This window comes from Hylobates moloch, unplaced genomic scaffold (genome assembly GCF_009828535.3).
Source record: "Hylobates moloch isolate HMO894 unplaced genomic scaffold, HMol_V3 SCAFFOLD_18, whole genome shotgun sequence".
NCBI classification, from domain to species: Eukaryota; Metazoa; Chordata; class Mammalia; order Primates; family Hylobatidae; genus Hylobates; species Hylobates moloch.
Window position 1 is genome coordinate 42,037,438 of NW_026652293.1, and position 24,527 is coordinate 42,061,964.

The 24,527-nt window shown below is 40.8% G+C and overlaps 1 protein-coding gene and 1 long non-coding RNA gene across 12 annotated transcripts in view; one reads left to right on the plus strand and one right to left on the minus strand.

Moving 5' to 3' along the window:
- The window catches only part of FGGY (FGGY carbohydrate kinase domain containing), a 478,411-nt gene extending 457,750 nt beyond the window's left edge, over nt 1–20,661 (minus strand). For 5 of the 10 annotated variants that reach the window (XR_009210731.1, XR_009210732.1, XM_058430531.1 and 2 more), the window contains exons 1-2: nt 20,526–20,632; nt 17,764–17,813 (exon numbers count right to left, since the gene is read on the minus strand). The gene's annotated coding sequence lies outside the window, so the exon portion shown is untranslated. Of the gene's footprint in view, nt 1–17,763; nt 17,814–20,295; nt 20,377–20,525 lie in introns of those variants that run through there. The other 5 variants (XM_058430527.1, XM_032136538.2, XM_058430525.1 and 2 more) reach the window with 4 other exon arrangements.
- A 292-nt stretch (nt 20,662–20,953) lies between these two features.
- LOC131381812 (uncharacterized) lies at nt 20,954–24,000 on the plus strand. Of its 2 annotated transcripts, XR_009210758.1 has the most exons (4): nt 20,954–21,433; nt 21,539–21,806; nt 22,036–22,204; nt 23,939–24,000. It is a non-coding gene; the product is annotated as an uncharacterized LOC131381812 (long non-coding RNA). The 2 variants fall into 2 exon arrangements; XR_009210757.1 differs by lacking the exon at nt 21,539–21,806.
- Nucleotides 24,001–24,527: the final 527 nt, after the last annotated feature.

Sequence of the window (24,527 nt, forward strand, 5' to 3'; positions counted from 1 at the left end):
TGGAGTAATTTGCCCAAAGTGCCACAAACAGTAAATGGCATCAGAATTTGAAGCACAGTCTCTTGTGGCAAGTTTAGGGCTCCTTCCACAACATCCAGCTAAAACTGAAAGCCAAACCCTTTGATTACTTCTTCAATAAGAACAACAAATGCAGCAAGAAATATCTATTGAGCTCTGAGCTGCAGATCACCATGTGACTCCATGATTTCATTTAATCCTTAGAGCAACCCTGTGAGGTAGGCAGTATGAGCCCCATTTCCCAGCTCAGGAAAGTGAGGTTCTCAGATAGGAAGCTGTTTAAAGTTGCATGGTACAGAAGCAGAGGGGCTGGGGTTTGAGGCTAAGGCAGTGTGACTCCAAAGACCGCATTATGAATGGTGAGAGTCAGAACTGGGGTTTCATTTCATTCTTTTTAGGCAAAGATAAAAACTCTAAAAAGAAAAACAGCTGTTAGGGATATGGGGAGGGTGGTCAGGCGGGAAGAAATGAGAGCATGGATTGTGGACGGCCAAGAGAAAGAAAAATAACAGAAATTCAAGCTGTGCTGCACACAAGTCCTGAGACATACCTAACTTCTCAGTCTACAAGACATTTCAAAGCACAGAAACAGCCTCCTGTCCAAGTCCTCGGCATGGACTGGACTGACTTTTAGCCCCTATTTATGATCAAAAGACTGTTCTGTATAAATATTTATACAGTTCATTAAATAATAGCCTGTATAAATATTGTTAGAAATGTGCCACAGGAAACCACAGACTTTGTGGCTGATTCTTCAACAAATGTGCAAACTGCTCAAATGCAGTGTGAAAAAAGGAAAAGAGGATCTGGAAATAGAGGGCTGTCCTTTGCAAATGGATTTTAGCAATCCTAAGAAGGGGGTACAAGCTACAAATACTCAGCTAAAAACCGATCATGTGGGGATTGTTCTTTTATACTTTTCCCCTTCTTTCCCTCTGAAGCATCTAAGAGCATTAAGATTGCTGCCTATGATGACAATCTCCCAGGAGTGGATGAGCTTACCCTATTTCTTAAGGAGCCACTCCTCCAGGATTTATTTGGTGACAGTGCACAGAAGCAGTGTCCCGGAAATCTGGAAAGGAATTCAGTATCCTCTTTCAACTTTGATCTTTGGACTTTGCTGGGAGTTGATATACACAAGTCCTGTGCAATTTATTTAGTTAGTTATACTGCAATCAGGGATTTGCTAAGATTGGGAAGAAAAAAGATGAACAATGATAAGCTTGCCCACCTCAGTCTTCTTAACAGAAATGACTGAATATCACTTTCAACAATTCTCACATGCTCTAAGATGGTGGGAAAATTTGAAATGAGAAGGAAAGAGCTGATTTGGCAATAATAGTTGGTTCTCTATGGGCTCTACCAACAATACACAGGAAGAAAAGACCAGCTTGCTAACCAAAACTTTACCTCTAAACATGAAAATTTCTTCAGGCCTCCTCTTCAGTTCTTTTTCAGCCTTTCCCTCCAAGGGGAGACATTTCTAAAAGTTTTAAGGTTGCCAAGACTGGCTCAAAAGAAACCCAAACACTTCCATGGTTCCCCAAACTTTTAGAGTCTGTAGCAATGGCACAACACATTTTTCATCTAGACATACCTGTGGCTTGGCGTAGTCTGTAAAAACGCGTATAAGCATATTTTCAGTCAAGTGCTCATTTTGTGGCATCCAAAAGAAGGAAGGGAGTAAGCAGAGAATCCATTCCCTGAATACTGAGAAGTTGAACCAGGCCCTTATCTAGCTCCTGGAAGAGCAGAACAATCTTTTATTCATCACTGATGTCTAACACCAATGCCTAACAAAGGACCTGGCTTGTCGCAGATGAAGAAAAATTCAAAAGAATCCGAGGAAAAGGAAAAGAGGGGGAAAGGAAAGGGAAGTGTGGTGGGGAGAGGGAAAGAAGGGAAATGGGGGAAAGAAGTGGGCGAAGGAGAGGAGAAAAGAGAAGGGAGGATGGGCAAGGAGGAAACTGAACTGGCAGTTAAGTGGAAGCCTGAGTGATTCACAGTAAGAAACTAAGAAATACCTTGATTGATGGGAGGAAGGGAGAAAGAAAAAAAAAGCGGACATATACCTTGGCTAACAAATGACATCCACTAAATTCTTCCTGCCCCAGAGAAGTCTATTAACATAATGCAGAGAAGGAACAGATTATGAAAATGTCAGTTCTCAGAGACCCAGATGTAAATCCAAAGAAACAAAACACAAACCAACAAAACCCTTTCTCTACTCTGAGGGTCAGCCACACTCACACCTGGAATGTTTCCTGTCACCAACTGGAAAGACCTCAAGAGCCCCAGCACCAAGAAGTTCACATGTGGAACCCATGACATGTAGGTTCCTCGAGCCAGCTGGCTAACAGGCTCTGAAGATCCCAGACACCATAGAACATGAGAAAACACCATCACACACATAGTCTCTGAGCCCAGAAGTTCTCAAAAGAAGCTCCAACATGATCGCTTCTCGGCCTTTTGGCTAAGATCAAGTGTAAGAAGCTCCAACATGGAGTGCAGAAGTCACCCTGCTAAGCAATGCAGGACTGTGTCTTGACAACTGAGGACATAAGCTAGGTCTGTCTTATGCATCTCTGTATCCCCAGTGCATACACACACAAATAAATTTGGTATGCAGTAGGTACTCAATAAGGAGCTGAAGAATGGAATAACAAATAGTCACAGCATTTGGGAGAAACGAAGGCAATTCTTCTCCACAACACTAAAAAATAAATCAGTATCAGGGTCACCATATTCGATTCAGAATAGGAAACCAGATGCTTGTCCCATCTGTGTCTACCACTGACTCACTTGGGGTAAGTCTCTTCACTGATGTCTCTCTTCACAGGTATGAGACTCATGAATTCTATACAACTATTCCAAGGGGTTGTTGTGAGGATTAAAGGAAATAATGAACACAGAGAGCCCTTTAAAAGGGCAATTCCTTTCTAACCAGAAAGAATCAATGGCACTGGGAGGCACAGAAGGGAAATTTGGGTGTAACAGTATAGCATCAACCCAGACACTCTACAGCCTTCTTACTCAAAGTGTGGGCCTCAAATCAACCTTCACCTCCAACACTGAATCACCTCCTGAAACCCACATCTTTTTAAAAAATTTTTTATTAGGCCGGGTGCAGTGGCTCACGCCTGTAATCCCAGCACTTTGGGAGGCCAAGACGGGCGGATCACGAAGTCAGGAGATCGAGACCATCCTGGCTAACACGGTGAAACCCCGTCTCTACTAAAAATACAAAAAATTAGCCAGGTGTGGTGGCGGGCACCTGTAGTCCCAGCTACTCGGGAGGCTGAAGCAGGAGAATGGCGTGAACCTGGGAGGCGGAGCTTGCAGTGAGCGAGATTGCGCCACCGCACTCCAGCCTGGGCAACACAACAAAGCGAGACTCTGTCTCAAAAAAAAAGAAAAAAATAATTTCCGTAGGTTTTTGCGAACAGGTGGTGTTCGGTTACATGAGTAAGTTCTTTAGTGGTGATATGTGAGATCTGGATGTACCCATCACCCGAGCAGTATACAATGAACTTTGTTTGCAGTCTTATATCCCTCACTCCCTTCCCACTCTTTCCCACTGAGTCCCCAACGTTCATTGTGTCATTCTTATGTCTTTGCATCCTCATAGCTTAGCTCCCACTTACGAGTGAGAACATATAATGTTTGGTTTTCCATTCCTGAGTTACTGCACTTAGAATAATAGTCTCCAATCCCATCCAGGTTGCCGAGAATGCCATTAATTCATTCCTTTTTATGGCTGAGTAGTATTCCATCGTGTGTGTGTGTGTGTGTGTGTGTGTGTGTGTATATCTATATCTATCTATATATATATACATATATATACACACACATATATATATCTCACAGTTTCTTTATCCACTTATTGATTGATGGGCATTTAGGTTGTTTTCACATTTTTGCAATTGCTGACACCCACATCTTTTAATATGTGTTATCTATATCTAGGCATTCTCGCCATATCTAACAGCTTGATTTCCAGTAAACAAATAAATATTAAGTGCTTTCACTATGCCAGGATGCTAGGAATAAGAGGCGGAAAAATACATTATCTCTAATTTTAACAAACTGACAGTCTAATGTTATGGTCTGAATGCTTGTGTCCTCCAAAAATGTATGTGTTGAAACCTAACTCCTAAGGTGATGGTATTAAAAAGTGGGAAGTTTGGGAGATGATGAGGTCATGAAAAAGGAGCATTGATGAACAGGATTAGTATCCTCATAAAAGAGGCCCAAGGAAGACTCTTGCCCCTTCTACCATGTGAGGACGCAGCAACAAGTCAGCAGTTAATGGAGGTACCAGCTTACTGCTTTCATTACTGTTCCAACAGTTCTGACCAACTAGGTCAGAAACTCAGTATTTTTCAGGGTTTGGGGGATCGTTATGCTCTTTACTGAGCCCATTTTTAAAGACTAACAAGAGGTGATTGGAAGAGGGACATGGTATTAAATCAGAAAGACAGTAGAAAAGTTGACTATCCTTTTAAATTTAAAGTTGGATTCCAAAAGCAGAAAAGACAGAACCTACCAAATCCCCATGTGTGCCTCACAATGTGGCAGCCACAAGAATCCAAACTGAGCCCGTTTTGGATGGTGAACTGTCTTGAATGGTGGCCAAAAACCATCACCTTCCAAGAGCCACACAGGTAATGTCCAACAGCAGTCACAAGGGAAACATAAAACCCAAACTTGACTGAAGCCAAATGCACAGAACAGGTCCTAAAGATATCATGGATGAAAAAATCTGACTCATCAAATGACATCCCCAAACTCCACCAACAAACATCCCCTTAAAGAAATTAAACTTCAGATCTCCCATACCATCTTCCATAAAACCCTGCTTATTCCCTCCCAAGGGTTCTGTTCAACCTTGTGTGCCAATAAAGCACATTTACTTGTTTATAATGCCTTCTTCTGTTGACCTACCAAGCCATTCCCTTTACAGAAAAAAGAAAAGGAGAATCCACATTTATAACACCTACCAAAGTATACGTTGTTTCTCCCATCTACATAAGGAAACTGAAATGCCAAAAGAGTCAATATCCTGTTGACAGTCACAAAGCCCTTAGAAGGACAAAGCCATATTAAAGTTCAGGTTTGCCAGAAGCAATTGCAAAAAATGCCAAAATTGACAGATGGGATCTAATTAAACTAAAGAGTTTCTGCAGAGCAAAAGAAACTATCAGCAGAGTGAACAGGCAACTTACAGAATGGGAGAAAATTTCTGCAGTCTACCCATCTGACAAAGAACTAATATCCAGAATTTACAAGGAACTTAAGCAAATTTGCAAGACAAAAACAAACAACCCCATCAAACAGTGGGAAAGGATATAAACAGACACTTCTCAGAAGAAGACCATTTACCCAGCCAACAAACATATTTTAAAAAGCTCAACATCACTGATCATTAGAGAAATGCAAATCAAAACCACAACAAGATACTATCTCACGCCAGTCAGAATGATGATTATTAAAAAGTCAAGAAACAATAGATGCTGGCGAGGCTATGGAGAAATAGGAATGCTTTTACACTGTTAGTGGGAATGCAAATTAGTTCAACCATTGTGGAAGAGTGGAAGGCAGTATGGTGATTCCTCAAGATCTAGAACCAGAAATACCACTTGACCCGGCAATCCCATTACTGGGTATATACCCAAAGGAATATAAATCACTCTACTGTAAAGACACATGCACACGTATGTTTACTGCAGCACTGTTTACAATGGCAAAGTCATAGAACCAACCCAAATACTTATCAATGATAGACTGGATAAAGAAAATGTGGTACATATATACCATGGAATACTACGCAACCATAAAAAGGAATGAGATTATGTCCTTCGCAGGGATATGAATGAAGCTGGAAGCCAACATCCTCAGCAAACTAACACAGGAACAGAAAACCAAACACCGCATGTTCTCACTCATAAGTGGGAGCTGAATAATGAGATCACATGGACACAGGGAGGGGAACAACACACACTAGGGCCTGCTGGGGGGTGGGGGGACGAGGGGAGGGAACTTAGAGGACCAGTCAATAGGTGCAGCAAATCACCATGGCACACGTATACCTATGTAACAAACCTGCAGGTTCTACACATGTAACCTGGAACTGAAAGTAAAATATTGAAAAAAAAAAACCTTTAAAAAAAAAAAAATTTCAAGTTATAAGCCAGAGCTGAACTCTTTCTACCACTCCTGAAATGACTTGGCTTTCCACACTAACCAAGCTGCCTGTGTCCTGGGCACACACAGAATGAAGTTTCAAATCTGTTAATCCTGTGAAGCCTTCTCAGATGATCATTAGAAATGCCTTCTCTATGATCCAGTTAATACAGACTACCTGATGTCACGATAAATCCTACTGTGGGAAACATTAGATATTAACTGAAAATGCTCTGCCCCCTACCTTCCTTGTATGAGCACAATGTATTGTAATGCAGTAATAAGGGGAATTACTGGGTTGTGGAGGAGGAGAGGATTATTAATATATAAAATAGTCAAATATCTCTTAAAATAAAAAGACCCTAAAAAACTTTCTTCCTCTGCAGAGTTCTAGCAGCATTATGAGCAAGCCTTCTACATGGCTTGTGGCTGAAGCACCATGCTCCTCTTTGGAGCAGTCTCCCTCCCAAGCAGGGGGCTCCATTTAAATAGGAACACACACCGAGGAGAGAAGGATGATGGAGAAAGGGTCCACTCGACAAGTGAATCAACAGAGTCAGTCCATCTTCTACAAACCCAACGGACACCCGAGTTCCCTAAATGCAGACATTTAAATGTGATAGTTTCTTACTCCTGTGCCCGGACCCTGGAGACAGAAAGGGAGATAGTGGGGGGACAGGGGGAGTCATTTCCTAATTCTAAATGCAGAGATATTTCATTTTAATCCCTAATATGCCAATTACAAAACTAGGCCCATAATGGGGAAATGATATGCAAATTTAGTGATTTGTCCTTACAGACTCCTCCTTTTGAAATGTGAATTCCTGACCTCTGTTTGAGTTCTGAATAATTTAAACATATAGTTTCTCCCCTCATTGCTTTCTTCTTCAGGAGGTTGCTGTTGATTTGCTGACATAATTAACTATGAAATGATTTTCTACAGAACCAGACCTTCAAAGCAATGCTATTATCATTAGCATATTGGCCGAAATCCACAGTTTTTCCCAGAAAGTCACTCAAATTAAAACAACAAAAGAACCCACCAACCTTACTGACTGCTGTAAGATCTCGGCAAATTCAGGAGGAGCTGAGGACAGTATCAGGTAAAGCAACAAAATCCATTCTCCATGCGATCATGCAAAATTCCCTCCTCAGAGACAATGCCAAGCCACAGATGGGTTGAAGTCTTTGGCCCACTCTTATGTTTACCAGTTTATGAAGCCTGGTCTGGTAGCTTTTTTTTTTTTTTCTCACTCTGTCACCCATGCTGGAGTGCGGTAGTGCAATCTCCACTCACTGCAGCCTCTGCCTCTCAGGTTTCAAGCAATTCTCTTGCCTCAGACTCCCAAGTAGCTGGGATTACAGGCACACACCACCACACCCAGCTGATTTGTTTTTGTATTTTTAGTAGAGACAAGGTTTTGCCATGTTGCTCAGAATGGTCTCGAATTCCTGGCCTTAAGTGATCTGCCCACCTTGGCCTCCCAAAGTGCTGGAATTACAGGCAAGAGCCACCATGCTTGGCCCTGGTCTGGCAGCTTTAAGGCCGAAGGTGAAAGGACTAAAGAATGAATTATTTGGAGATTAAACATTAGACTTGACCATTCCACAAACATGGCTCTGTCAAAAGTACCACGAACCAAAGTACAAGCTTAAACAGCACCAATGCTTCTTTGCCCAAAATAAAGCCCAATATCTTTATTTGACCCACAAGGACCTCTAAGCTCAGGCCCCTGCCTGCCTCTCTAACCTTAGCTCCCTGCCTCTCTCCCTAACCTCAACCTTCATACTTCAATGCTACAAAACTACTATTCAAAGGAAGGCTTGGTGCTTTTGTTCATACTGTTCCCTCTACCTGTAATGCAAAGAACACAAACTTATAGTTCATAGAAAAATACATAGGAATCTTTCAACTCAGAAATAGTGTAGGAATATAAATCAAAACAACACTAAGATATAATTTTACACCTAACAAATAGGAACTTGAAAATTTTGATAATACCCACTGGCAAAAGTGTTGGGAAACAGGCTATTTCATACACTTTTCATAGAAGAGTGATTCTATCTTTGATAGAATAATTTAGTACTATCTATCCATTTTTAAAATCAAGTCTTTTACCCAACAGTTTGACTTCTAAGAATTTATCTTCTAAGAATTTATGCACTGACTCACCATAAAGATACAAAAAAAATCCACCACAACCTTTTTTTGTAAATGCAAGAACATACCCACAAACACCCTGGAAGCAAATTACATGATTATTAATAGGGGACTTCTAAAATTGATACATCAGTAGCTGTTGAATGAGAAAAAAAGAAAGCTGCTAATTATATATTATTAACTAAAAAAGCAAGTTCTTAGATGATACAGTATGACCCCATTTGTATTATTTTTTAATAAAGAATAGAGCAAAAGCTTTATTTTCTTCATGCAATACAGTGGTTCTCAAAGTTTTATTTTCTCAAATTTTAACAGGGTCATTCGTGGTCTCTAGAAGAGCAGCAGCATTAGTATCACCAGGGAACTTGGTAGAAATTCAAAGTCAGGCCCCCTTCCAGCTCCAATGACTCAGAAACACTGGGGTGGGTTTCAGCAGTCTGTGCTTTAAAAAGGCCTCCAGGTGATCCTGGTGGATGCTAGAGTTTGAGAACCACTGTACTGTATAAAGACCTATCATAAAAGATTTCAGGAAACACACACAAAACCTGCTTACTACAATGACATCCAGCAAAAAGAAATATAGTGGAGGTTTGGAGGCCATTTACCTGTCCCTCTCTGTGCTGTCTGAATGTTCTCAATGAGCAGCTATTACAGTAATAGGAAGGAAGACCTTCTCTGTATTGAGTTGAACTGTGCTTAGTACAGCTTCTACCCTCTAGTCCTAATTTTTATCCCAAAGGATCATCCAAACAGCCTTTCCTACCCTTATACATGGGCTACCCTTTCAAATGTTTTAAGACGACTCTCATGACCTCCTGTTGGGTCTTCTTTTCTCCATGCCATACATTTTCAGTTCCTGTAACTTTCCTCCATGACATGGCTTTTTTTCCACAATAAAAAGAGAAGCAGCAGCATTAAGAGGCGCTGACCATATTTAACTAGAATGATCTTCAGTCACCCATGTTTCCACATGACACTGCATGGAAATGAGGTAAGCTGGGCTAGCTGCAAATGGTAAGCACATAGGAAGTCTTCCTTTTCCCTCTACCTTCCTGGAGGCCCCCTGGATGCAATACATGCTGGGACACATCACTGGCCCATCCAGCCCAGCATCCAATCTCTGACAAGGATAAGTTGTTCTTGATAGGAACAAACTATCTATAGTTTGTTCTAACTAACTAACATAAAAAATAATCTGCTCTTTAAGGGAGAAGGGAAACGGAGCTGGGGCTTCTTCACAAACTGTCTTTGAAGGGGAACTTTGAGGTAATCCTTGTCAAATACACTATTCTTCCCTTAAGGGTTCACTAGAATTAGTGTTATCTGTGTTTTATCACTATGTACCTTCACATGAATCCAAATGCTTTTTAGACTTACTTATATTTTGAGCCAACCCTCATCTTACATCAATAAATTTCTTATGATCATTTACTCTGTGCAAGATGTGGTGCCAGTGACTTACTAGATGGCCTTGCTAATCTTTTCTGCAACTTTTAGATGGGAAACCAAGATTCTGAGCAGTTAGGTCACCTGTTAGGGTCATAGAGTCAGTGAATAACAGAGAAGGATTTCAATCCTATGTTCTTTCTACTATGTCACATGACAATTTTTTAAAGATCCTAACAATAGCCTTATTCAAATGTCAAAGCTGCCACGTAATTCTACAATCCCAATATTTGGTTAACTAGATTGAGTTTGATCTGTCTAAATCACTCTTGATTTTTTTTTTTTTTTTTTTTTTTTGAGACAGGGTCTCACTCTATCACCCAGGCTGGAGTGTAGTGATGCAATTATAGCTCATTGTGGCCTCGACCTCCTGGGCTCAAGCGATTCTCCCATCTCAGCCTCACGAGTAGCTGGGACTACAGGCATGCACCATCATTACACAATAATTTTAAATTTTTTATACAGATGGCGTTTTGCCATGTTGGCCAAGCTGGTCTCGAACTCCTGGGCTCAAGCTATCCTCCCACCTCGGCCTCCCAAAGTTCTGAGATTACAGACATGAGCCACTATGCTTGGCCTCATTCTTCATTTTATAGACTTTGTCTTCTCAATTTTCATCTTGCAATATCCAGTCAGTAACCAAGTCCTTTCCTAACCGCTCTCCCATAGCCTGTTTAGCAGAATCCAAGCTATTCAGCTCTCAGCATAGTCTGCAATGGGTTTCAGTGTAGCTCAGCCCCAAATCTAGATGGTCAAGGGACTGGTAATATATTTGGCCTGAACAATTTTTATTTGATTTTCCTATCCTTCCTAAGCCCACTCTATACATATGTCACTGTATATTCCTCCCCAACTATGTATCCATTCTCTACCTTCTCTCCCTGCTATCTGTCCTGGGGACAATAATCTGGATCTCCAAGACTCTCTAATCCTCTGTCTTCTAGTTGGGTTTGAGCAATGGAGAGCTCTAGCTGAAGCCTCAAAGGAAGGAGGAGAGTAAGGTCAGGCCTCCTTTCCTGTAGAGTTGGCCTGGGCCAGCTGCTTCTCTTGGGCTAAAATAACAGATCCTCTCCAGGCAGCCTTCTCCACACGATTTCTCCTTTTGGGTTCTGGTAACCAGTCCTTCCCTCACACCTTTGGGTCTAAGGATGTAACAGTCTTACTGTTACCAGACCCAGGCATTCAGGCTGCCCTCACTTACTCAGTAGTTCTTTTATTGAAAATTATCCTAATTTAGGTATAGCTTATGTTTTTCCCTCTGACATACTTCCTTCACCATGCTCTTAGCACCTTGAAGTGGTAAAAGTTCCCCTTTATTACTGGTACCTAAGTACCTCAAAAATCCCCTCCTCACATCTTCAAATAGTCCCTTCTTTATATTTTCCTCAAAAATTCTAGTTTAATGCTTCCAATTCCAGCCAAGATGCAGTAACAGGAACCATATTTACCTCCCTGCTTAAAACAATGGGGAAGAAAATAGAAAACAAAGATTCTCATGACACTGGACATCAGGCAACAGAGTCATCACACAGAGATGGGAAAAAACGAGATAAGTCCTTCAATGGCTCAAGTTTAATCCCTGGGAAGTGTCTGCAGACTGTGGCACAAAAAGGATGAACACAGGCCAAGCCCAGCAGTCTCCCTGAGTTGAGGAGCCAGAGCTGAAAGTCTGTGGAGAACAAAAAGGCTAGAATCTTGGGCAAGAGAGGAGAGAGCTGCACAGAAGAAGAATGCCAGAGAATTGCAAAGGTACTCCCCAAGTATTCAGGAGAGTACTAATCATCCATACTAATGCATCTATATGTGGAAACAATCTGAGGCAGAAGCACCAAAAAGGATTAGAGAGAACAAATCAGTGGGCTTCAAGTAAGGCCAGGAATAGTTCTATTCATGACAGCCAGAGTAGAAAGCCTCATAACTCACAGGGAATTGGGTAGAGTATAAATTCTACCAAGCATTTAAAGAATTAATAAAATTCTTCTTGAACTCTTATAAAAAATTAAAGAGGAAGGAATACTTCCACACTCATTTTATGAGGCCAGCGTTATCATTACCCTTAAACTAAAGCTAGACAAGGACATTATGAGAAAAGATAATTACAGGCCAATATCCACAATGAACACAGATGCAAAAATCCCCAATAAAATACTAGCAAACCAAACTCAACAGCACATTAAGAAGATCATTCACCATGATCAAGTAAGTAACTATCCTTGTAATGCAAGGATGGTTCAACATATGCAAATCAATAAATGTGATACACTACATTCACAGAACAAAGGATAAAAATACTATCATCTCAATAGATTCTGCAAAAGTATTTGACAAAATTCAACATACTTTCACAATAAAAACTATCACAAATTAGATACAGAAGGAATCCACCTCAACATTATACAGACCATATATGACAAGCCCAAAGCCAATATGATACTCAACATTAAAAAGCTGAAAGCTTTTCCTTTAAGATCAGGAATAAGAGAGAATGCCCACTCTTACCACTACTATTCAGCACAGTATTGGAAGTCCTAGCTAGAGCAACTACAAAAGAAAACTAAATGAAAGGCATCCAAATTGGAAAGGAAGGGATAAAATTGTCTGTTTACAAATGACATGATGTTATATATAGAAAACCATCCAAAGACTCCAAAAAACTGTTAGAATAAATTAAATCAATAAATCTGTAGAATAAAAAATCAACATAACAAAAATCAGCTGCATTTCTATTCACTAACAATGAACTACCCCAAAAAGAAATTAACAATCTCACTGAGAAGGGCATCAAAAAGGAAAAAATACTTAGGAAAAAATTTATCAAGGAGGTGAAAGATTTGTATATTGAAAACTATAAACCTATGATGAAAGAAACTGAAGATGACATACAAATATATGGAAAGATGACCTACAAATATATGGAAAGATATCCACGTTCACAGATTGGTAGAAATAATATTGCTAAAACAACCATACTACCCAAAGTGATCTACAGATTCAAAGTAATTCCTATCAAAATACCAATGGCATTTAAAAAAAAAAAAGAGAAAAACAATCCTAAAATGCATATGGAACCACAAAAAACTCCAAATAGCTAAAGCAATCTTGGGAAAGAACAAAGCTAGAGACATCACACTTCCCAATTTCAAATTATATTACAAAGCCATAATAATCATAACAATATGGTGCTGGAACAAAAAGAGACATATACACTAATGGAACCAATAGAAAACCCAGAAATAAACTACTCATATACAATCAACTACCCTTTGACAAAAGCAACAAAAATACACAATGGGGAAAGGAAGTCTCTTCAATAAATGGTGTTGGAAAAACTGGATAGTCACATGCGAAAGAATGAAATTGAACTCTTCCACTATACACAAAAATCAACTCAAAATGGATTACAGATGTAAACATAAGACCTGAAACCTTAAAGCTCCTAGAAGAAAACAGACAAAAAACTCCTTGACATTGGTCTTAGCAATGATTTTTTGGATATAACATCAAAAGCATGAGCAATAAAAGCAAAAATAAACAAGTGAGGCTACATCAAAGTTTCTGCACAGCAAAGGAAACAATTGAGAAAATGAAAAAGCAACCTCTAAAAGAGAAAATATTTACAAATCATATACCCCAATAAGGGCTTAAAATCCAAAATATATTTTTAAAAAGGTATACAACTCAAAATAAGTAACTTTATTTTTTTTAATGGGCAAAGAACTTGAATAGACATTTTCCCAAAGATGACATACAAATGCCTAATAGGTATATGAAAACATGCTCACCCATGACTAATCATCAGCAAAGTGTAAATCAAAAGCACAATGAGAAATCATTTCACACCTATTAGAATAGCTATTATCAAAAGTCAAAGAATAAATATTGATGAGAATATGGAGAAAAGGGAACCATTGTACACTGTTGGTAGGAATGTAAATTGGTACAGCCATTATGGCAAACAGTGCAGACATTCCTCAAAATAATAAAAATAGAACTACCATATGATATCGTAATCTTACTTCTGGATATATATCCAAAAGAAATGAAATCACTACTTGGTGTAATAGCTGTACTCCCATGATCACTGCAGCATTAATCACAATAACTAAGATATGAAAACAAACTTAATGTCCACAGATGGGTGAATGGATAATGAAAATGTCATACATATATATGCAATGGAATATTATTCAGTCTTAAAGATTCCTGCCATTTGCCACAATACCGATGAACTTAAGAGTACAACATCCTACTGAAATAAGCCAGAAACAGAAAGGCAAACACTGCATGATATTCCTTATATGAAGGATCTAAAAAAGTCCAACTCATAAAAACAGAGAGGAGAATGGTGGTTACCAGAGATTGAGGAAATGGGGAAATGTTGGCCAAAGAATACAAACTTTCAGTTATTAGAAAAATTTCTGGAGATCTAATGTACAACATAGTGATTACAGCTGATAATTTACTGTATACTTAAAATGTGCTAAGAGAGTAAATCTTAAGTGTTCTCACCACACCAAAAAAGAGTACATGAGGTGATGGATATAATTAGCTTGATTGTGGTAATCATTTCACAATGTATATCAAATTGTGTTGCACACCTTGAGCATGAACAGTTTTTACTCATCAATTATATCTCAATAAAGCTGGGGGAAAAGGAAATGGATAACCTGAACAATCCTATATCTATGTAATCAAACGACTTTGTATTTAACCTCCTGTCCCCAAAACAACAACTCCAGGCCCTGATGGCTTCACTAGTGAATCCTACTAAACAGGGTTTTTTTTTTTTTTTGGAATTGTGAATGGCTTTATTTTTTAAAACTTATTTAATAAGATTCAATTAAACTTTCAACAAACTGAATAAAGTTCAATTTTATTTAAATACTTTAGGTTTGCATTTTTTATATTAATAAATTGTTTTTTTTCTAATCCTCTTTCCTCTGACCCCCTCAAGTAGATCTAACCCTCAAGTAGATCTCAGTGTCTGTTGTTCCCCTCTCTGTGTCCATTTGTTCTCATTGTTTAGCTCTCACTTATAAATGAGAACATGCAGTATTTTTGGTTTTCTGTTTCTGTGTTAGCTGGCTCAGGATAATGTTCTCCAGCTTGCTCCATCCATGCTGCTGTAAAGGACATGATCATGTTCTTTTTTATGGCTGCATAGTATTCCATGGTGCATATGTACCACATTTTCTTTATCCAATCTACCATTGACGGGCATTTGGATTGATTCCATGTCTTTGCTATTGTGAATAGTGCTGCCATAACATTTAAGAAACAAAAATACCAATTCTACATAATCTCTTCCAGAAAAAAACAAAATGGAAGAAATACTTCCTAATTCATTCTACGAGGCCAGATTTACCGAGAGGTCAGGTATTTCGATGATACAAGAAAACTATAGATCAATATCTATCATAAGGATGGATACAAAAATTCTCCAAACTTCAGCTAATAAAATTCAGCAATATAAAAAAAGGATAATATGCCCTGACCAATAGGGTTTATCTCAGGAACACAAGATTTAACATTGGAAAAATAAATAAATAAATGTAATTCACCACATTAAGAATCTTTTTTAAAAATATAAATGATCAGCCGGGCGCAGTGGCTCACGCCTGTAATCCCAACACTTTGGGAGGCCGAGGCAGGCAGATCACCTAAGGTCAAGAGATCAAGACCAGCCTGAACAACATGGAGAAACCCCATCTCTACTTAAAAAAAAAAAAAAAAAAAAAAAGAAAACTACAAAATTAGCCAGGTGTGCTGGCACATGCCTGTAATCCCAGCTGCTTGGGAAGCTGAGGCAGGAGAATCGCTTGAACCTGGGAGGTGGAGGTTGCAGGGAGCCAAGATCACGCCATTGCACTCCAGCCTGGGCAACAAGAGCGAAACTCCATCTCAAAAAAAAAAAAAAAATGAATGATCACAACAGTTACAGGAAAAACAACAAAATTACAACATCCATTATTCCTTTAAAAAAATTCTCAGTAAAGTAGGAATACAATGAAACTTCCTAAACCTAATAAAGCATATCTACAAAAGATATACAACTAGCATCATGCATTATACTTAATGATGAAAAAATGAATGCATCTCCCTCAGGTCAGAAAGAAGGCAAGATGTCAGCTCTCATCAGTTCTATGCAAAGCAATGGTTCTGGCTAGTGGAATACAGCAAGAAAAATAAAAGGTAATCTCATTGGAAAGGAAGTAAAACTATCTTTATTTACAGATGACAGGATCACCTAAATAGAAAATCTGATGGCATCTACAAAAAAGCTCTTAGAAATAATAAGTACATTAGCAAGATTTCAGGATACACGATCAATATACCAGTAACAAGAAAACAACTGGAAATTAAATTTTTAAAATACATAAAATTTTAATATCATTTACAATATCATCAAAAAATAGGAAACACCTACAGATAATCCAACAAAGATGTGTAAGACCTACATATTGAGAGCTACAAAATATTGCCTAGAGAAATAAGGAAGACTTAAATAACTGAACAGATATACTGTGTCCACGGGTCAGAAGACTTGGTATTTCAAATGTCAATTCTCCCCCCAAATTGATGTATACATTCAATACAGTTCCAGTTAAAGTCTAAATAGGCCTTTATTTTGAAATGGACAAAGTGATTATAAAATTCATATGGAAATAGAACCTAGAATAATCAAAACAAATTTTAAAAAGAACAAAATTAAAGGACTTATACTAGCTGATTTCAGTACTTATTACAAAGCTGTATTTATCAAGACTATGTGGTATTGGCATTAAAATAGACAAGAGATCAACCGAACAAAATAAAACACAAAATTGGGCCAATGTATACATGGTAAATTGATTTTTGAACAAAGGTGCAAAGGCAATTCAATTAAGATAGGCTTTTCAGCAAATGGTGCTGGAACAAGTGGATAGCCACATGCAAAAAAAAAAAACTTGATTCCATATTTCATGTCTATTACAAAAATTACCTTAAAACCAAAAATGACAAAACTTCTTTTAAAAATAGGAGGCATATTTGAGACCTTAGGTTAAGCAAAGATATCTTAGATAAAACACAAAAAGCATGATCCATAAAAAATCAGATTGGTAACATTTACTTAACCAAAATTATAAATTAGACTTCATCAAAATTAAGAACTCTGTTTTCAAAAGACACTGTTGAGACAAGCATCAAAATAAGAGAAAATATTTGCAAGTTACACGTGATAAAGAACTTACGATAAGAATAAAGAATTCTCAAAGCTCAATAAAAAGAAAATAAAAGGTTCATTTTTTAAAATGGATGAAAGATTTAATACATACTTTACCTTAAGGGGTACACAAAGAGGAATTAAAAAGGGCACAAGCAATCTTTGGGGTTATTAGGTATGTTCTTTCGATGGTCATGATGGTTTTCATAGATATATGCATATAACAAAACTTTGTCCAAGTAGACTCTCAATACGTACAGTTTATTGGATGTCAATTACTCCTCACTAAATCTGCTACAAAATAGCCCACTCAAGAACACCTACTGATGACTACATTCCTTCTTATCCCTACATTCAATCAGTAATTAATTTCCATTAGATATGAGCTATAAATTTCTCTTCAAAGAATATGTCAGTATGTTCAATTCTTTTCTACTTTTAAACTTAACATCCTCATAAAGCAAGCTTTTTCGATCACCTGCTCCACCCAGACTCACTGACTCATTCCAATTACCTGCTCATTCTCCACCCTGACTCATTCCGATTTCCTGCTCTGTCATAACCATTTCTCCCGCCAAACCACTCACCCCATCATGCTTTAAATTAGCCAATTGGAATTAGTTTAGCCTGTGCAGTCTAACCCTAGCTAATAGGGGAACGACACAGCAGCAGGGGCCACGTGCGTCAGGAATAAGACCACCCCCCCCCCCCCAGCCCCCGGGTCCTCTCCCTTGTCCAGGTGTGCGCTCACCATTGCTCCATCTGTGAGGGCTTTTCCTTCTATAGAAGTAAATGGCCTTGCTGAGAAGAAAAAAAGAAAATTTGATATTCAAGTGCTATTTCTTTTGTGGCACCAAAACTTTGTAACACTCCTAACCATTCTATTTTCCTAATCTCTCTCCATTCCCATAACTATTACCCTAACACGTCTCTCACCTATATTACAATTACCTCTCTCCAGGCTTCGCCAATCCAATTCATTCTCCAAACTGCAGCCAGAATTAATTTTCTATAACATAAACCTGAGAGTATATATCACTGTTCGCCCTGGAGATACATTTCAAACTCCCCTAAGATGATTCACCAGACCCTTCCTGACCTGGCCTTCAACCTCCCCAGCCTCCTGTCAGGTGATTTTCCAACTTAGCCTTTCCTGCACAGCCATCCTAATCAACCATGTGCCATGCTTGTGTAGTTCTGCACACGCTGTTCCCGGTTCATATAATCCCTCGCCCTTTCTCCAGCCCACTCATACTTAGGCTTTGGAACTTGGCTCCAGTATTCCCTTCCGGGAAGTCCTCCCCAAATGGCTTCCCCATGTTGAGCCATTTGCCCTTCTCTCAACTCCTGGGAGTCTTCCGCATACCTTTTCACTGTACTCATCTCACTATCATATAATCTTCCTCATCAAAGTGGATTGAAGCAAACTGGATGAAAGCTTGAAAGCAGAGACCAAGTCTTATTCATCTGCACTTTCCCAGAGACCACCACAGTTCTGGGCCCAAAGTATGTGGACAAGATGAGTGAACAAATGAATACATGAAGAACTGATTCGGATGATCTCTTACACCACCTGGGTTGATTCAATGTCCCTCCATTACAAAAAGGTGGGCGGGTGAGAGGGTAAGTGATCTCTGTAGCACGTTCTGGTAAAATAATCATTTCAAATCCCCCTGGGGGTGGGGGTAGGGGGTTCCACTCTGGCTAGGAGATTAAGGGCAAGATTCATTACCTCAAATTGTTTTAAAAACCAGCTGGTAATTGACTGTGATTTAAACTATTTAAATCAATAAGTGAAAGGTTGGGTAAAGGGAACTATTTAAACTAATAAGTGAAAGGTTAGGAAAAGGGAACCAAATTCCAGGAAAAGACAAGGCCCACAGCAAAAACTAACACCGCCTGGAAGGCCCAGCCTCCTCCCAGTAAACTTCTTAATTTTATCCAGAAAGACATGGCTCTCCACCCTCCGGGGTTATGCCCTTCTCCCAGCACACATGTTTTGATTTCCAAATCCAGCCAGGCAGGCTCCCACCTCCCTCCCCCTCAAAATTGATCTCCAGGCCCAGCTGACCCCCTCTGATCTGTTCCCCCAATCATCCTTAATAACAATGCTCTGGGCCTCCCACTAGGAGATCCTCCAAGAGCCAGGCCAGTGGCCATCAGGTCAAGAGCCAAGCATGAGGGCCCCATTAGCAGGAGACTCCCAGAAGACCAAGCGGCAGTCATCTGGCTGGAAAATCCAGCAAGCAAGTTAAAAAGGAAAAAAATCAGGACATACACGTGGTGGATCATAGGAAAAAAAGAGGAAAAGCAAGCAAAAACTATACAAAGCAAAACTCTACCATTTAAATAACAGCCACAAAATAAAAGACTTTCCCTTCTTTATATTCTGATTTACAATTCAAAAGAATAAGCACCTCACCCCTCCTGGTCTCACACTTTAAAATTTAACCTAAGGATAACTGTTTTTCAGACTTTGGTCATGTCATGACTGACTCTTCAGGGAAGAAATTTGTGTTAAGACACAGAAGTGCTTTCGTGGAAAACAGCCCATGATGAGGGAAATTCACCATTTTGCACCTTGTCAAATTTTTTTTTTTTTTTTTTTTTTGTGAGACGGAGTCTCCCTCTGTCCCCCAGGCTGGAGTGCAGTGGCGCGATCTCAGCTCACTGCAAGCTCCGCCTCTTGGGTTCACGCTATTCTCCTGCCTCAGCCTCCAGAGTAGCTGGGACTACAGGCACCCGCCACCACACCCGGGTAATTTTTCTCTATTTTTAGTAGAGACGGGGGTTTCACCGTGTTAGCCAGGATGGTCTCGATCTCCTGACGTGACCCACCCGCCTTGGCCTCCCAAAGTGCTGGGATTACAGGCGTGAGCCACCTAGCCCGGCCCCTTGTCAATCTTTAAATAAAAAGGAAACGGCTAAAAATGGAAGGATACCCCTAGGCCTTTCTACTCAGGATAACTGTAACCAAACAGCATTATCTCATCTAAACTCAGCTGTGCCTCAAACAGTATCACAAGTGCTGGAAGCGTTTAAAGCTACAAGCAACACTAGCCTAAAAATGCCTTCGGTAGCCAGACGTGAATTAAAGGCTCCTCAAATGCCAGGAAAATGTCCTACGAGGGTAAGGGGAGGAGAGAGAGAGTACTGAATATAGTTAAGTGGGCACTGATCGGAGAGGAAGCAGCACGGGTTCCAGACACCTAACGGGCAGCCTTGGGGATGCAGTCAAGGCCGACCCTTCCCTTCCCTTCCCTTGAGTGGCCGGACGCCTCACCCAGAAGAGGACACAGGGGACTCAACAACGTCTCAGGAGCAACGGCCCGGCAGGTGTGAGACTAAGCGGCCAGAGGAGGAGGAAGGGGAGGAGGAGGCAACGACTGCAGGGAAGGGGAAGGAACGGCCAGGCCGGGTTGGAGAAGACTCTTACTGGGCGTGCGCGCTAAGAGCCTGCGAACCAGCAAAAGCCCCCAGGGCCCACGTGGGACTGAGAGGCGGGTCACTTACAGTACTTGTCCAACTGAAATTACATTTTAGCTAGACGGATTCTGCACGTAGCCGCGCCGAGCCCCACGGCGCCTGAGCAGGGCAGTCCCGAGGGCGGCTACAGCCCCGCCTCGCGCGCGGCCCCGCTCCCGCCGGCGCGGCCCCTGTAAAGCGCGGCCTGATTGGCCCTTTGAACCGGGCTTGGGATTGGCCGTCGCCTGCCCACCCCGTGGCTCTAGCCAACCGCGGGCAGGGCTGGGCAAGGCGGGAGGAGCGCGGACCCAAGACCGGCTACGCTGCGTCTGTTCAGGCTGCGAGTTTCCGGCTCTGGGGACTCACCTTGCGGAGCTCACCTAGGCGGACTCTCCGCAGCCCCGGGTGGGTGTGTGTGTCAGACCGTTTACTAACCACCAGGACTGTTGTAGGCGACTGTAAGAAATAAGAATATTGCATGGTTACAATTCTTGAATGCTTACCTTGTGTCTCGTTCCTTACTCTTTACAGAAATTTTCTAATCCCGTGGCCAACTCCCATACTTCAACGTATGACGTTCTGTAAATCTACAAAACAGATGGGTCCCTGCCTTTGAGAAGTTTTTACAATTTAGTGGGTACTAGACACCGACCTCATTTAATTCTCACATGCTTTCCCTTTCTAATAAGCTGCATTTTATGTATCCCTATTCTACAGATATGGGGAATCCGAAATTTTTAGCTTTTACTGGGACACACAGCTAGCAAGCAACTAAAGCGAGAATTCCAACCTGAGCTCCAATCCGAACTATTTTCATAAAAGGCAGGATCCCAGGCTGAGGGAGTTCGAGGTTTGGGAGACAGTTTAGCAGTCGCTGAGTCCAAATATGTTTTCCCAGAAAAGGAAACTGAGATCCAGGAAAGGGAAGTGATTTTCCAAAGACACACCTGTGAAAGGTAATAATTTCACTGAACTGATCTTAAGCGGCAGGTGCACTAAGATTGTCTGCTATCTTCACAACAACCCCGAAGTAAGTAAGTGCTCTTATCTTGGTCTTACAGGTGAGGAGAACAGCCCCGTGAGGCTGAGGCCACACAATTAGCCCCAGTCTTTGCACTGCAACTCTACCAGGGATCCTGGTTTGGCTCATTTTCTTTCTTCTGCACCACGATTGTTCACCTTTTCATTACCAGCAACAAATCCAAAGACCTAGATATAGACTCGTTGGAATCTGTTACTTAGCAGCTGTGTGAATCAAGTGTTCAGTGGGAATAATGATATTAAGATTATTCATCTTACCTTTTCAGAACATTATGAAGAACAAATGTGGTAAGACATGAAAATGCTTTGTAAAGTGTTAGATGCTTAATACACAGAAGACATTGCTTCCAGATCTGCTTCAACGTACCCCAAGAATGGAATAAGTGGAATATTCTGGTTTCATGCACTGTGGCAAGGGGGTCTCATCTTGGCTAGACTTGAATAAGTGGATTTGTTGCCTGGCCTCTGTGGATGGCTCTTTCTCTAGGCTTTTGTGTTTTTGATCTTTTATCTTTAGGAGCTCCAGCAGCCATGTTGAACCAAGAAAGGACCTCAGGAATGAAACCCACAGACAGCAAAGCAACAAAGTGAAAGAGGCGTGGGTTCCTAATGCAGGAGGCACTGAACCAATCAATACCCACTGCCCTCCAGACCTCTACATGAAAGAAAAAAAACTGCTGTCCTGTGTAAGACACTTTATTTTATGTTTTCTATTGTATGAGGTCAAACCTAATAACAGATATATTACACTCTAACAGATACATTACATTGTCTAATAGAATTCTCAGACAGCAACCTTATAAGGTGATAGATGGAGAAACAGGCCCAAAGAGTAAAAATAATTTGTTCAGAGTTTTCCAGCCAAGTGGCGAAGGTGAGATTCTGACCTGGGTTTGTCTGAAACCAATTTTCACTATCTTTTTCAGTTATGATACACTGCCTATTACGAATGAATGAATCCTTTTTTTTTTTCCATTTACTTCCATTTGATTCATTTATTCCAGGGAGTGACACACTTTTTCCGTAAAGGACCAATAGTAAATATTTTAGACTTTGTGAGCAATACAGTCTCTGTTGCAACTACTCAACTTTGTAATGTAAAAGCAGCCATAGACAATAGTAAATGAGTAGGTATGACTATATTTCAATAAAACTTTACCTACACAAGCAGGCAATGGACAATGTGGCCCATGAGCCTTAGTTTGCCAACTCCTAATGAAACGGGAAAAGTTCCCTTGTCCCCTTCACAGGGCGTGCGTTGTGGGTGTGACTCAATTCTTCAGTCCCCACTGCACAAACCTCTAGGGAAGCATACAGATAGGCAGGCTGTGGAGCTCTGACCCCACAGCAGTGTCTAGGGGTGACTGTTACAGCCAAAGCCCCAGTGGGCACATGTAGCAGGGTGCTCTTTTAGTTTAGCCGTCCGTGGGTGGCTTGTGTTAGCCAGCTCAATTAAACCCCTGCCTTATTGCAAGGACAGAGGGCTTTTTGCATCCCGGGGTTCTTGCCTTGGTGTACCAGAAGAATCAGATCACACGTGGGCTTGGAGAATGATTGCAAGGTTTTATGGAGTGAAAGTAGCTCTCAGCAGGTGGAGGAGCCAAAAGGGAGATGGTTTTCCCCTGGTGTCGGGCCGCTTGGCGGCCCAGGCTCTCCTCCCACTGCCCTAGCCAAACTCTGTGTCATTCTGCCAGTTGGTGGCCTGCTGGTGTAAGTGTGTTTCTCTCAACATCCAGCTGCCCGTGTGTTCCTCTGCTGATGTGCTCCCCTCGACGTCCAGCCGCCTGTGTGTCTACCTGCTAGGGTCTCATGGTTTTTATAGCACAGGATGGGGGCATGGCAGGCCAGGGTCGTCTTGGGAAATGCAATATTTGGGCAGGAAAACAAAATTATGCCTGTCCTCACCTAGGTCGTTGGGCACACGTACGCATGTCCCTGCCCCCTTCCCTATCATTTAAAGGGACCACACCCTTCACTTCCCAGCACTTCTGTATCCCTAATTTATCGTATTCTGATGTTCAATCACAAAAGTGCATAGGGGACATATTATAGAAGGTCCCCCACCTTCTGTGACATTGTGAAATTGCAAGCATGTTCATACTGCTGTCCAACATAAGGGCGAATGACAGTGTGGTTCAGAAGATCCCTAAACTGACGGTCATGAGCTCTGGGCCATGAGTTCATATCTGCCATTGCTATGATTTGAATGTGTCCCCAAGAAAGCATGTATTGGAAACTTAATGCCCAATGCAACAGTGTTGGGAAGTGAGGCCTAATGAGAGGTGGTCAGGCCATGCAGGCTTCACCCTCATGAATGGATTAATACCATTGTCACAGGAATGAGTTCATTATAAAAGGGCAAGTTTGATTTCCCAACCCCTCTTTCTTACCCTCTCACCTTCTGCCATGGGATGACACAGGAAGAAGACACTCCCCAGATGTCAGCAACTTGATATTGGACTTCCCAGCATTTAGAACTGTGAGAAATAAATTTATTTTCTTTATAAGTTACCCTGCCTCTGGCATTCTATTATAGCAGCACAGAACAGACTAAGACAGCCACTGAAACCAGATCTATGTCACAGACCACCCCCATTTGTCTCAATTTCTCTCTATATATAATAAAAACAAATAATGCAAATGCTATCTATACTTCCCCATGACTACAGGGAGACTAAGAAGGGATGAAATATATAATCACACTTTGAAAATATATAAATGTTATCCAACCATACATCCATTGTTTCACATCAGGCTGGGCCACATAGCTTCCTCTGTACCCTTTAGTTTCCTGCCGTTATCTCTATCACAGGCCATATATCAAATGCCTAGTAATTATCAGTGCATCTATATATTCCCTATTCTCCTCCCCAACATTACATAAAAGGTTATTGCATTGCATTGAATTACAAGACTTGATTACTGGAAAGTCTAGACATCACTCAGGGTCATTGTGGGGCAGCATGGGGATTATGAAGTGTCATTATCCACTAAGCACACTGGAGGTCA